Here is a 15149-nt window from a genome sequence, read left to right on the forward strand (position 1 = left end):
GGGAATCATCCTGGATCTCATCTTCTGTGGCCCATTGCTCACTTGGGCTGAGTTTCCTTGTAGCATTATACCAGTTTTTAATCCCATCCTCAAGATCCTTTTTGGTATGAGAATAGGACCAACTGAATTTTTCCTTTTTGCAATGGGCGGCCACAACATTCTTAGGATCACATGTTTAGTAGTTGAGGGGCACAAAGTGGCTTCCCTTCAATGCCTTGACCTCTGCCTCTACCTGTTTGAAATTTTCTACCACATATGCTTCGATGATGAGAGGGAAGGTAGGCCAAGGTTTCTTTTTGCCTTTGTTTAATATCTTTGAAAAATCTTGCGTCATTTGGTAGAAGACCTCTCGCAAGAGCGTCTTGTCTGTGACAAACTTGGGTAAGGCATGCGAAGGCTTAAGGGTACTGAACACTCTAATGAATGTTCCTTCTTCAATGGAAAACTAGTGCGTTACCTTGACGACTATTTTCATAGACCTCTTGGACATGCATGGTGGTTTTTCCCCAAATTGTAGTCGGTACAACGAGCTGATGAAAGTTTCAAAGATTATATCTATCATTCCTTTGTAACCAGTGTCCCAAAAAACTTTCTAGTGACTGTGCACGGGGCTAGCTGCTGATGGGTCCAACTTGCAGCTCCAGTTCTCGAAGTAGAATCTCGAGCAGACTTCTTCGAGGAGGTATGAAGACATATAAAACTCTGGAGGCTGTTCCGATTGTGGGAGCTTGGCAGCAGCTATGTTCGTTTTCAAGGATGAGGAGAGGATGCTTGCCCAATTAAAAATGGTTCCTTGGGTTGAAACAACATACATGAGGAGGACCCAGGTGCCATAAAAAACATCGTAGTCTGGGATGAGGGTGGTCCTTTTGGCATGCACCTAATTGTTCAAGGTTACCAGTTTGGTGTAGAGCCTCACTAGTTCTACCACATAACGTGTGATATTTTCTCTGGTGATCGACATGTCTTTCATACGGGCTGCTTGTTTATATGTCTCTATGAATGCCTATACTTCCTTGGAGATCTCATCCTGATTCCTTACCTATCTGACTTCCCCTATCAATGGAACTCCATGTAGTTGGATCACTAATTCGAAGCTGCTGAACAAATTCTTATAGGAAGCCAGTACCCTCTCCACTTATTTGGTCAATTTGTCTTTAGACTGAATTTTGATGTGGAGTTGGACCTTAGTATTTTGCATGGTGATCCAATCCTTCTTAGGGACCACCGCCAGTGCTCCTGGGTACTTGACGGACCATTCATGTATCCTATCCAAAGCAGTCATAGCCTCCTTAAGCATGGCAACTCTTTCTTTTGTGTGGGCTTGTGTGGTCATGATGGGCGCTACTGTGTGGTGTAGTTTAGACATCTCCTTGTAGAAAACTGCCATGGCCTCCCCAAAAGTCTCTGTTTCTGCTTCAATTGCTGCTTGGAATTCCACTGTGCTTGTGTGTGCTAAACGAAGTGCTGCATTCCTTTCCTCCATCTTCCTTTTCTCCTGTTCTGCCATGGTGGCCCTATGTTCAGATTCATAAAGCCTGTTATGCAAATCCGCAATATGTTTGCTCATCCGAGCCACATTGTGCTTTGTGGTGGAAACGAAAGTTGTCTCGGCTGAGGCAATTATTTGAGAGTTTGCAGTAATGTTAGGCACAATATCCTTGGCCATGGTTACTGATAAAGGATAGGCTAGATTCCTGCTGCAATATTTCTTCCTTTCTTGTACAATATTGAGGTTTATTTCATCGAAAGTGAGTTTAGTGAGATCTAGGACCTCCTCGTCCTGATCCTCTGAGATTCCCAGTTCTTGGAGGGGAAGGTGTTTGCCAGTGAGGGGAGTAGTAGGAGATACGTCTAATGGAGGAAGCTCACTTTGTCCTGTTAGACCTAGATTTACCTTAGGCTGAAAAGGTAAGCTTCTAGGTCCACATCAAACCACGCTCAGCCTCGTAGCTAGCCCTACGAGGACAGGAGAGGGCTCTCTTCAGGTCAATCTCAGCAAAAGATAATCAAATGGGGCTTGAGATGACTAAAGTACAAAATAATTTTAGGCTAGGTATGAAGTGCAAGGATTTGATTTGAGTTTTTGAGGGTTTTGTTGGAAAAAGGAGAAAGGAAAATTTGGGTCTAGGGATGAGGCCAAATTTTTGCAGAGTTCTGGTTGGGGCAAGGTAGGCAGTAGTTTTGATGCTTTAGATTAAATGAATGGATGGAAAATACTACTGAGGAGTTGAAGAGGGCAAGAGGCTGCAAGAATCCTCTTCAAACTAATGAAAACATTGAAAATTAAACAAACTAACAGGCAGAGCACAACAAGCTAATGAATTCTACCTTTTGTCACTCATTTGTTTAATTTCAAAAGAAAAGAGAAGGGAAATGGCATACATGAAACATCAATGAACTTAAAATTGCATGAAGAAAAACACCATCAAAACACAGAGCCACAAGGATCCCAACAAGTGTTGCAAAACCCTGGTCTTTCCTTTGCCAAAAATGCAGAAATCTGATGTACAATGAAGTGCCAAGAAATCCCAAGTGTCCAACCTTGAAAATGACTGAGAAATTACATGATATAGAAAAGCCTAACTCCTTTCCATGCCTCTAGGGGTCGAGCTCATCATTCTAGGAGTTGTTTCAACCAATTCTAAACAAGGAACTGAAATCTAGGCAATCAAACAACTTGCCTCTATATGTTAGGAAACTGATTCATTCATTTAATTTTCACTTTTTAGTGAATGAATCCTCTAGAACAAGTAAAAATGTGCCAATATTACATCATGGTCATCAAATTACATCATGGTAGATCAATAGTTACATCAAAAAGTAAAACTAGTCAAAACTGGGTGAATTTCTGCGCTGAAGAGTGAAAATGAGGCCAAATTTCTCTATGCGCCGTGCCCAAATTATCTATGCATCGCGCCACTTTGGAGCCAATTTTGAGGCACTTCACGAAGTCCAAATTGATCTCATGATAGCTCGTTGGAAATCGCTGCCTGTCTACTTTCCAATCCAAGTGGAATTTCTGGATTCGGTGTCCATTTTCTCCTCCAAATGTCCAATCTCCCAAGACTGCTCAAAATGTGCCAAATAAGGCTGCCTAAAGGCAAAGTGTTGTTGCAGTCAACTTTTGAAGGTCTTCCTCAACTCCAAATTGAGCTCATGATAGCTCATTGGAAAGCTCTTTATGTATAGTTATCATTTGACTCATCAAGCAAGTCATTTGGCCAACCAAGCTAGGAGAAAACTTGATTTTCCCAAGGTCAATACAGAGGTGCATTCAATTCTCCTGAGGCAACGGTATTTTTGACATTTCTCTAAAACCATGACCCCCGTGTAAAAAGTGAAGGATGTTTTTCTTCCTTGGCCTATTTTGGACAAAAAACTCTCTCATTTTTCCCAAATCTTTTCTGGGCTTCTTCTTCCTGTCTTTTCTTCTCTTCCTCTTCCTACGCTCTTCTTTCTTCTTCCTACTTTCTCTTCTCTGCCTCTTCTCGCGCTCTCCTTTCCTCTTCCTGTTGCTTTTCCCACAACTGTTTCTCCTTTTCTTTCTCTTCCTGCCTTCTCTTTTTCTCGCTCTGGACCTGGTTGCTGGAATCTTGAGGTTGTTTTCTCTCTAGCTCTCTTTGCCTTTTAATCTCTCATTTCCTCCTTGCCAAGTTGGCGTTCCTTTGTTCCAGCGTAGCATCTTCCTCCTCATGGTCACTCACAGTGTCTTCTACCACTTTTCCTTTTCGCTTCTCAGATTCCCCGATGCCTTTTGGTTCCTCGTGCTACTTTTTATTTATGGTGGAAGCTCTTTCTTTAAGGCTTATGTCTTCCTGGAAATCATCCTGGAGCTCATCTTCTGTGTCCTATTGCTCACTTGGGCTGAGTTTCCTTATAGCATTATACCAGTTTTTAATCCCATCATCAAGATCCTTTTTGGTATGAGAATAGGACCAACTGAATTTTTCCATTTTTCAATGGGCGGCCACGACATTCTCAGGATCACATGTTTAGTAGTCGAGGGTCACAAAGTGGCTTCCCTTTAATGCCTTGACCTCTGCCTCTACCTGTTTGAAATTTTCTACCACATATGCTCCAATGATGAGAGGGAAGGTAGGCCAAGGTTTCTTTTTGCCTTTTTTCAATATCTTTGAAAAATCCTGTGCCATTTGGTAGAAGACCTCTCGCAAGAGCGTCTTGTTTGTGACAAACTTGGGTAGGGCATGCGAAGACTTAAGGGCACTGAACACTCTAATGAATGTTCCTTCTTCAATGGAAAACTAGTGCGTTACATTGATGACTATCTTCATAGCCCTCTTGTACATGCATGGTGGTTCATCCCGAAATAGTAGCTAGTACAACGGGCTGATGAAAGTTTCAAAGATTATATCTATCATGCCTTTGTAACCCGTGTCCCAGAAAACTTTGTGATGGCTGTGCACGGGGCTAGCTCCTGATGGGTCCAAGTTGCAGCTCTAGTTCTCGAAGTAGCATCTCAAGCAGACTTCTTTGAGGAGGTATGAAGACATATAGAATTCTGAAGGCTATTCCGGTTGTGGGAGCTTGGCAGCAGCTATGTTCGTTTTGAAGGATGAAGAGAGGATGCTTGCCCAATTAAAAATGGTTCCTTGGGTGGAAACAACATACATGAGGAGGACCTAGGTGCCATAAAAAACATCATAGTCTGGCTTGCCATACAACTGACACTTCATTGCAGTGATCAACTGATATACTTTGCACAATTCCTCTATCTTGACCCGGAACTTTGACAGGTCTTTCCACCATTCCCTTAGGATGTCCTTTACTGGAGTCATGAACTCGACGAGCCACCTGGTATTAAAAACCTCTTGTTTCTCAGGGAGTCTGTAGTAGGCACTGATATCTGCCAAGGAGATAATAGCTATGGGTGCCCCATCATGGCCCCTAATTGTCCAGGACTCTGTGTCTGTGCATTGCAAGATCCATTCAATAGTTTTTGAGCATGGGAAGACTGGGGGGTGCGCCGCTACCTTGTGTAACCTTGACCTTTTGATGTTTAGGTATACTTGAAAATCCTCCTAGGATTCTGGAATGTCTGATTTCACAAACTCCTCGTAAATGTTCTATGAGGAGAGCCTTGTGGTTTTGCTGATGTTGCAGGCAATTTCCTCGAAGATGGGTGGCTCCTTATCTTCATCGACCTCCCACGACCCGCTTGCCAAGTCCCCATGAGCAACCTTAGTGATAGGGGGAGCCATTTAATCTTCAAAGGAAGATATGGATATGCACTCTAGATCTACGTTACCTAGCATGTCAAAAACACAGTCCCACGATGAGAGAGACGACATGAAAATCAATTAAAGCTGCAAAACAAAAGGGTCTCAGTAGGTGGAAGGAGAGTCACAGGGAAGGTAGGTCTGTTATCGGGAAAACTATTGTCTATTTAGAACTGCTAGTCCCACTAAGACAGGTAGCTATCTTAGAAACAAACAAACTAAAGTTACTTGTATTTTCCTTTACGAAAGATAGATGAGAAAGAAGTAGGAAGTACCGACTTCAATCTTTCGCTTGGCTCCTTGCTTGTTTCCTTTCCCCTTTGACAGAATCTCGCCACTGCTTCCTTACTTGTCCCACATCAAAGAGAACCTATAGAATCACAACAACATAGTACCATCAAAGCAAAGAGATCTATCACTGTAAACAATATAGGATCAGATATATATTGACCATATAAATGAATATATCAACACAATATTCAGAGATACACAAGAATATGGAGGAAAACTCAAATAGCTTTATTGATAAAGGTAGTAGAAGAGAGTATTAAAACCACTTGGTTTGACCCAGCACCATCCTCCTAGCTTGAAATCCCTCTTCACCTCATACAAAGCAAGATCACCCAACAATGTCTTCAAAGAGAAACCAACAACACTTCTTTGCAAATCACCAAATTCCAACCTCTGGATCTCTGGGATGAGGGATCCATGTATAGAAATTTGTAGGGGGGTGAGTTAGCTTCTAGGATTTTGATTAGTGTCATCTCTCTAATAGTTCTTGGTTCCACTTGGAGATTTTATGATCTTTTACTCATCCTTGGGCGAATTCAGGGAGGCAAGTGTCAAATGAGCAGCTTCTAGGAGTTTCTCAGGGTCTCCACCTAGCAAGCTGCTCGTGCCATTTGTATGCTCTCGCTCATCACACCCTACAGAAGGGTTTTCCAGTATGCATCGCACTTTTTGCATGTGGTAGGTGAGATGCATCACACCCTTAGCACTGGGCAATCTGTATGGTCTTGCTTTAACCAGTTCTGAGTAGTTTTTCATGGAGAACTTCTGGGAGATGATGTAATTAGCTGACCTTGCTCCTTTATGGTATGAAACAACACTTTCAGGGACTTAGAAGCCCTTGGTTTATGGACATATGTGATTGGGGTTGCAGTGCCCAAATATGTCTATAACATTTGCCCCCTAAAGCATGAGGTCGTAAATCTTTTGATGTCGGGTGAAATGCTTTATAATGAAGATCCAAGGTTTTTCGAACTGGAAGGTGACCTGTAATAAGATACAATACAATACATTATCTTCATAATATTTTCATGATCTAGCTAAGGCGGGCATTCCCATGCTCAGCTTTATAAATTCATTCTCATGTACATAGGACAGACAACCGTCTATGTGGCAGACTGATGATTCTGGTAGAGCCATCATCCTTTGGCTTGGATGATTATCTATGCAAAAATGATGTACATTTGATGTCTTTATTTTCTTGAATATATCGCAGCCCGAATGGATGAAACTAGATCTGGGGTCTTCAAAACTCGTTCAATCTTCGCTCGAAGTACAAGTCGATCCATGTGAAAAGATGTTCTGGAGTCGAACATGGAAAGACATCGCCTGATTACCAGCCAATGATGTAAGTTGTTAACAGGCATGAGAGGAATCACCGATAATGATGATGACCCTCAAGGTATGACAGTACAATTCACATGGTGTGAAAATTGGACTTGGCGTCAAACACCACGCAAAATCTTTCGGTCGAAGGCCTTTAATGTAAACCTGTCGCCGGAAGTGAGAAACTTGCCATTGAGGCATGCAAGTTTCAAAGTACTGAAAGGGTTGTTCCTAGGTCGACTTCCTAGATAATGAGCTGATGTCGACAAGAAGTGACCCATCGTAGGAGGGAATTAATGAATCCCACATCTACAACACAGAACGGAGAAAATGATTTTGTGGAGGTGAAAATGATCTGATGATACAAGGTTCAGGTTGGTGGTCATGAAAGAATGAAGCGTGAAGGTATTGCAGCGGATGAGACACAAGCTAGGTTGGTGAATTCTCTGAGCGACTTCTCTTGAACATATCGGTGACACTGTAATGGATTGGTAGCGTTAACCCCAAAAGTGGATGGTACAGTGGACCAATGGTCATATGACCAGTGAACAGAATAACCCAACCCGACTCAATCATGGTGATGGAGTGAAAGTTTCATGTTCAAGAGCGACCTGCTACCAATAAAGTTTCTTCAAGTTTTTTTCCCAATTTTCCCCAGTCATTTCTAACCAATACCTCTTTATTTTTGTCAAGCTTGAGGAGGATAACATATGCTTGTTCTATAATTTCCCCTTCGAGCAAACCCGTCGCTATGTTTTAACGAGCCTAGCGACAGTGAGACTCTCTCTTGTCTGTATGGACAAGTTTGTCGCTATTATTTTAACGAGTTTAAAAACAAGGATAACTCGGTTCTTTTCAATTTTAGAAAGTCTGAAAAGAGACTGAAGAAAACTCCAATATTCCTTTTTCGTAATAGAATCCCTTAAGTCCGAAAAAGTATAAAACAATGCGAAAAGGATGACTTTTTGATAGTTTTAACGAGCCGAACAAGACAAATGCTCGATCTTTTTGTGTAATAATCCCTCAGGTCCAAAAAGATTAAAATCTAGAGGAGGGATGGCACTCCCTATCACTTTAACGAGCTGGAGAGGCCAATTGCTCGGCAATCTTTTCATATTTTATGAGTCAGATGAAAAGAGCTTAAAGGAGACTCGTTTTTTGAGGAACCAGTGATGCTTTTGGATAGCAGCTATTTCCAGGTAATGTTTGGAACTTTGTCAATCATAGCAGTGTAAAGAAGGTGGCTAATAGGATCACTCGTCACAGTTGTTCCTCAAAAGGGGTAAACAATCAAATGGAGGTGTATGATCAGCTAAAAAAGAGTGGAGGTGATGGTAAGAACACGACCAAGGCTCAAAAGCTGATGATAATGCGATCGCAATGGTTATTTACCAAAGGTGGGTTCATTTTTTAATGAGCTTAAACTCTGGTGGAACATATGCTCATTGCTAGGTTTATTTTTTAACGAGCTTGAACTTCGCGTAAAACTGCTCATGACTAGGTTTATTTTTTAACGAGCTTGAACTTTGCGGAAACATTGCTCGTGATAAGTTCGAATGCCCCTAGCATAATGATGCAAATCGAGGTGCATGTCCCCCAAGCTTCATTGCATTCAACGCGGTGGTTGGAATGAAGCTTTAACTTTGAGATCTTTGAAAGACTCGACCTGGATTTTATGAGATCATAATCAAAGACTCGATTTGGAAAGGGAGTTGTTTCATTTTTTAATGAGGTTGACACAGTAAAAGAACTATCCTCATAATCCACCATTTTTACTGTGTTTGATAGAAAATCAAAAACTGAAGGATGATTAAGGTTGCTGGAATAATATTTGTGGTGATCCGGAAGATGGGAATGATGGTGGTAATCTTCCCATGGTGCCCCTCCTATCGTCATTGACTGAATGATTCCTTCATCTTTAGAATGTACATGCGACCAAGGATATGAAGAGGTTCCATATTCCTTAGACCTATCTATCCAAACACTCGATGAGCATTAATTTGGGTTTGCCCCCAGGCCAAGAAAATTAATTGCTACAATATTTCTAAAATGGCGATGATCCATGCTGACAAAATGTTCGGGAATCTTCTAAATCTTTTAGATATAGAAGATATGATATTGCAAGTTTCCATCGTGGCCACTTCTGCTAGATTACTCTGAGGCAGTAGGGAAAAAGTACCCATCAATGTAGGGTCTTTTAGTAGGCCTACTCCAATATTTTGAAGCGAATGAGAGCTTCCATGGATCATCGGGATGCTTCCCGTAACTTGTGAACCGTTGGGGAGAAAAGTTTGCTGGTCAATGATTGTAATTCCTCCTTGAAAAGGAAATGCAATCTTTCTGAAGTATGTTGACCCAATAGCGGCCATAGCATAAATCCAAGGCCTTCCCAATAGGATGTTATAGTCGAGATTTCCATCGATAACTTCAACATCAATTTCTACTGTTTTCCCCCCCAGTTCAACTTGTAAGTTACTCAAAAACCCGTATGGAGTGTATGTTCGTACATCGAATTCTTTTAACGTAGTTGACGATCGTCACAAGGGTGGTGATCCTAAAGTTTTCCAGCAACTCATTGACATAATACATGTAGATGCCCCCTCATCAATAATTGTTCGATGAACAGTTTTGTTGAGGGCTTTCACTTGAATGAGGAAAGCGAGTTGAGCTGGTAACTGAGGTTCATATCCTTTACGATTAAAGGCCACAAGATTGGAATCTGTTGGGTCAATCCCACCTATTGTTGATAATAGAGTCTGCTTTTGGGAGGGGCAATTTTGCAGTACTTCAAATGTCGACATAGCGGACGGCGATTGGGCTAGGTCCTCTACTATATTATAATTTTGTGCTGCTCTGGCACAAGGATTAAATGTCGATTTGTGTACTACTCCCTTTGGCGGCTTTATCGTTAGCTTATGAATGATGGGTGGCACAACTTTGGTCGAAGTTGTTGTCAAACTACTAGGTTGATCAGTAGCCTTGTTGTTCAACAACTGTGGATTCCCTAATCTTTATTCCTTGTCGATATACAAGCATCATTTTGCTGTTTTGAAATGGACAACATAAGCACTTGGGATGGGGAAGCATTATCGCTAGCAACCAAATTGGTTCTTGGCTTTGGAAATGGATCAGTTAATACCACTGAGGTTTTTGAGTTCTTGAAGAATTTCTTAATCTTAGCTTTATGCGGACAGTCTTTTGTCCAATGATCCTCATTGCATATCTGACATCCCGAAGGAGGTTTCCTTTGCCCATAATGGTTTGCAGAATATTTTTTAGGAGACGACTCATCCTGCTTCTTCTTTTTCCCTTTCTTTTTCTTCTTGCCCCCTTGGTTGCTTCGGTTCTTTGCCTTTGTTGGTCGACACAACATTAACCTCCGAGGCGAGAAGTTCTTCATTCGCATTTTGACCAGAAACCTTACGGGCTTTCTTAGATGTAGCCTTTGTGGATTTTGTGCTGGTCGTACCTATCACGCCATCACCGACATGAGAGTCTTTGTTTGATTTAGGAGGACGAGGAACGGAAAACTCTGGTCTAGGAGCATCAGGGATTTTGTCATAGAGCATTCCAGATTGAGTATAGATAAAGTCTAGATATTGCACATGAGCAATGACTTGCTCTTCAGTGACGACTCCTCCCTTTGCCACATCTTTTGTAATAGAAGGTAACAAGGACTTAATAAACCATTCAGCTAGTAGCTGATCAGGGACATATGTTTTTACCATTCTACGACGACGTAGCCATTCATGAATATGATCAGATATGTGAGTGGCTGTCATTTGTTTGAAATTGGTAAGAAGCTCTGTTCCTATTTCGTACCTTATTGGTAACTGAAAATGGGTTAAAAAGGTGGTGGCAAGGGCACCGAAGTTATCAAACGAAGCTCTAGGCAATTTGATGTACCATTTTGCTGCCAGACCAGTTAACGTTCGCTGAAAAAGGCGAAGCCTAATCGAATCATCATTTAGGGTGTTGGAGGAACACCATAGATGAAAGGTCATCACATGATTCGACGGATCTTCACCCAGATTTCCATTGAATTTAGGAATATCTGACGGAAGTTTATGAGAAATCACTGGCCACCAAGGGGCATAAGCAATTGGATCATTCATTAGCCGATTTAGATCTAGTAACTCTAAAGTTGCCACGAAGGGAAACTGTTGATTCAAGTTCGGAAAAGCGTACGTAGGATAAGATGGGATTGCCTGAGCAATGGGTCTTTGCATACCAGCATAATGAATTTGATGTTGATAACTTTGATAAGGTTGCTGGGCATAACCAATTTGGGATGATTGATGATAACCGTTTTGAATATATGGCTGCCCATTACCTATAAAGGTTTGTTGCTCAGGTCCTTGGTAAGCTTGCTGGAATTGCAGTTGTTGATGTTGCACCAGCCATGGCTGTGAAACCATTTTCTGTTTCCTAATACTGGATGTTTGACCAAGATGAGGGGTAATAGTACCCATTTGAGCCTAAGTTTCTCTAGTTAAGGAGCCACTAACCAGCGATTGTGGTTGCATCGTAGAGACAAGAGGTTGTTGTATTACAACCTAAGAAACTTGAGGCTGGCATACAACAGGTAACGCCTGTACTTGCGACACTGTCACAATAGCTGGTGTAGTGGGGATATTCGACACAGGTAGAATCGGTTGCATTGAGCATACAATTCTTGGTTGTTGAGGCAGTATTGGCACCCAACCACTGGATGTGATTCCATTTTGACCTGAATTTGGTTGAGAACTCTCATATGGTTGTTCTCCCATAGGGAACACTGAAAGGGCATACTGCCCAAATTGATACTATCGTGAAGGATCAATTTGCTGAGACTCAACATAAGAAATTCCAGATATTATTCTAGACGAACAAACGGGAACAGACCATACTGTCGAAACAGTCCCTGGGTGGACTCCCTCTAGCAATTGAGAGCTAGTTGGGACAGATGGTATGCCAGCGAACATTGTCGAAGTGGTGGTAGGAGGTTCTGCTACCGCTGTATCGGACGACATAGTCTTAGATGTCGATGGTTGTCCAGACATGTCGAGTCTATCCAAAAGACTTCCTAGCGATTCTACAGGAACTTGCGATGAAGGGGTGCTAACTTCTGAAGTAGAAGGATGCAGGTGGATCCCAGTTCCAAAATGTGATGGAGTACTGGATGGAAGATCCTCCGCAATCTCTTCTATAGCAATCAATCCAGGTGGAAGAGGTAGACCGTCAGGTCCGTAAAATATTTCTGGTGTCAAAGAAGGTATAGACTCTGCAGCAACAGATGCTGGAGGGGTAACACCTTCCGAATCAACTCTAGATGGAGCTGGTTCAGGAATATAAGTGTTTACTGTTACACTAGGATCAGTTCTAATGTCCTCTTGTAACTTCGGAACTTCTTCTATAGAGGTAGGGATACCAGAAATGGTTGGAGTAACTGGAGTCTCAGAGGATGTTGAAACACAAGTTTCAAACAAACCAGTAGACTTTGACCCAGTTAAACGAGTTCGCTTGGCCCGGAATGGTTTCATTTCCAGAGTTAAAGACATCTGACTCATTAGTATCTGCGAACGACGGGGTTTTGATTGACTTTCTTCCACGATTATAGATTATTTTATCAACTCAAAATAAGAAGGGAAAAATGTTATTCTGAATTAAATGAATTTTAAATGCTTCGACACAACTTGCTTTTTCAATTTTTAAGAGTTGAGAAAAAGCTAAAGATGACTCTAGTTGCCTTCGATTTTTAGTGAGCCTGAAGTGACAAGTGCTCTGATGGACCTTTTCGTTTAAGGAATTTGAAAAGGAACGAAAGAGAATACTCTAGAAATCTAGACAGAGGGATTACCAAACCAATAAAAAAACTACAGAATACTTTTTATGGTATGGCAGTCAATCTTCCCGAATGCTGTGTTCAGTGCATTGCGATCGATAGGGCAACAAAGATGGCTTCCTAAGGATAAAGGATATAGCCTATTGTGGTCTCACAATATATACTCGATGGTAAATGGGAGCAAAAGTCCGTACTGGCACTTGTCGTCTCAAAGAGGAGGAATCACCCAACCTACGATGAAAGCGACAGTTACCAGGTTTTACGATGCTAGAATACGTCTCTAGCCTAGACTTCTAGATGTTGTGCGTTAGGTTCCAAAGCATTTTTATGTTCATTGAATTTATTTTACAGTTGATCTTTCTTAAGAAGTTTTCCTTTAAGTTTCACCGCGTGATGTAGATATGCAACTCCTAAATATGCAATCTAAGATGATAAACAGTCATTTACTCTTCTTTTTGTAATGAAAATCCTAGCTACTAAGGAAAGAGAAATGAAATCATTTCAATATAGAGCAGAGAGCACACACTAGATGCACTATCCTAAATCAAAAATCAACAAGCAGTCTAAATGCAAATGCACATGCATGTATTTATTTTCCACTTTCTTAATGTGTGAATGACAAAAAGAATACTAAGTACAAATCTGAATTATATCTTCTTTCAAAGCGACAGTACTAATGATTAAATATTTTTCTTTTCAAAAAACGAAAAGGAGACAAGACGACACTTTGCGATTTTGAATTGAAAACTGCTTTCGACACTTGAAATACTATTAATTCAGATCAAATACAAGAGTAACAGTGTAATCGACTATAAAAAAGAGAAGGATTCTTTTCCTTGACTGAAAACGACACTTGCGACACTTTCAAATCAAAAAACGACAGTCCGATTAAGCTACCATTTTGTAAATGAGAACTGTGAACGGCAAACAATACATAAAAACATTCACAAATCTTTGTACAATTGAGGCTGGATGATGCAAGGAAGGGGATTTCAACAGTGGTCTACTGATCACAGATAGTAAAACTCCTGAATAAAGCTGAAGACAGTGAAGAAAAAACCAAAATCTGGAGGCAGAAACAGTCTTATCTGATCATCGCACCTATAACACAGGGAAACAGGGATGCATCTCACCTACTGCGCACGGAGGTGTGATGCTTCGAGATTGCCAAGAAGAGAAGGTACGATGGTCCAAGGACGAGACTTTAACTTGGTTTTTAGTCACAGTTTGCAGCTTAGTTTAGGGATTTAGGCCAAGCTAATGATAGTCAGTAAACACAAAGTATAGGGGCTGATCTAATGAGGTTACTTGAGCTACCTCTAGGGAACTTAGGATGTTTGCAAGTCAATTGTTCAGTTCATAAACAAACCCAGAGATTGACTAAAGCAACATTGATCTACTTTTCACTTACATAGCAAATGTAGTTCGAAGGCTAGCTGGCTTAACTTCAGGCTCCGTCTGTGGTTTATGAATCAAACAAATAGAGACAAGCAATCAAACTAATTGCTTCCCAGTGGAGTCGCCATTTTGTTACCAAGAAAACTAGTGTCTATTCAAAACTGCTAGTCCCACTAAGACAGGTAGCTATATTAGAAACAAACAAACTAAAATTACTTGTATTTTCTTTTACAAGAGATAGATGAGAAAGAAGCAGAGAGTACCAACCTCAGTCTTTCGCTTGGCTCCTTGCTTGTTTCCTTTCCCCTTTGACAGAATCTCACCACTGCTTCCTTACTTGTCCCGCTTCAAAGAGCACCTATAGAATCACAACAACATAATACCATCAAAGCATAGAGATCTATCACTATAAACAATATAGGATCAGATATATATTTACCATATAAATGCATATATCAACACAATATTTAGAGATACACAAGAATATGGAGGAAAACTCAAATAGCTTTATTGATAAAAGTAGTAGAAGAGAGGATTACAACCACTTGGTCTGACCCAGCACCATCCTCCCAGCTTGAAAGCCATATTCACCTCATACAAAGCAGGATCACCCAAAAATGTCTTCAAAGAGAAACCAACAACACTTCTTTGCAAATCACCAAATTCCAACCTTTGGATCTCTAGGATGAGGGATCCATATATAGATATTTGCAGGGGGGTGAGTCAGCTTCTAGGACTTTGATTAGTGCCATCTCTCTGATAGTTTTTGGTTCCACTTGGATATTTTATGATCTCTTACTCATCCTTGGGTGAAATTAGGGAGGCAAGTGTCAAATGAGCATCTTCTAGAAGATTCTCAGGGTCTCCACCTAGCAAACTACTTGTGCCATTTGTCTACTCTCACTCATCGCACCCTATAGAAGGGCTTTCCAGTATGCATTGCACTTTTTGCATGTGGCAGGTGAAATGCATCTCACCCTTAGCACTGGGCAGTCTGTATGGTCTTGCTTTGACCAATTCTGACTAGTTTTTCATGGAGAACTTCTGGGAGATGATGTAATCAACTGACCTTG

The sequence above is a fragment of the Pinus tabuliformis genome, chromosome 2_2 (genome assembly GCF_031772625.1).
Source record: "Pinus tabuliformis cultivar Carrire ecotype Pingquan chromosome 2_2, CPIR1, whole genome shotgun sequence".
In the NCBI taxonomy this organism is placed as follows: domain Eukaryota; kingdom Viridiplantae; phylum Streptophyta; class Pinopsida; order Pinales; family Pinaceae; genus Pinus; species Pinus tabuliformis.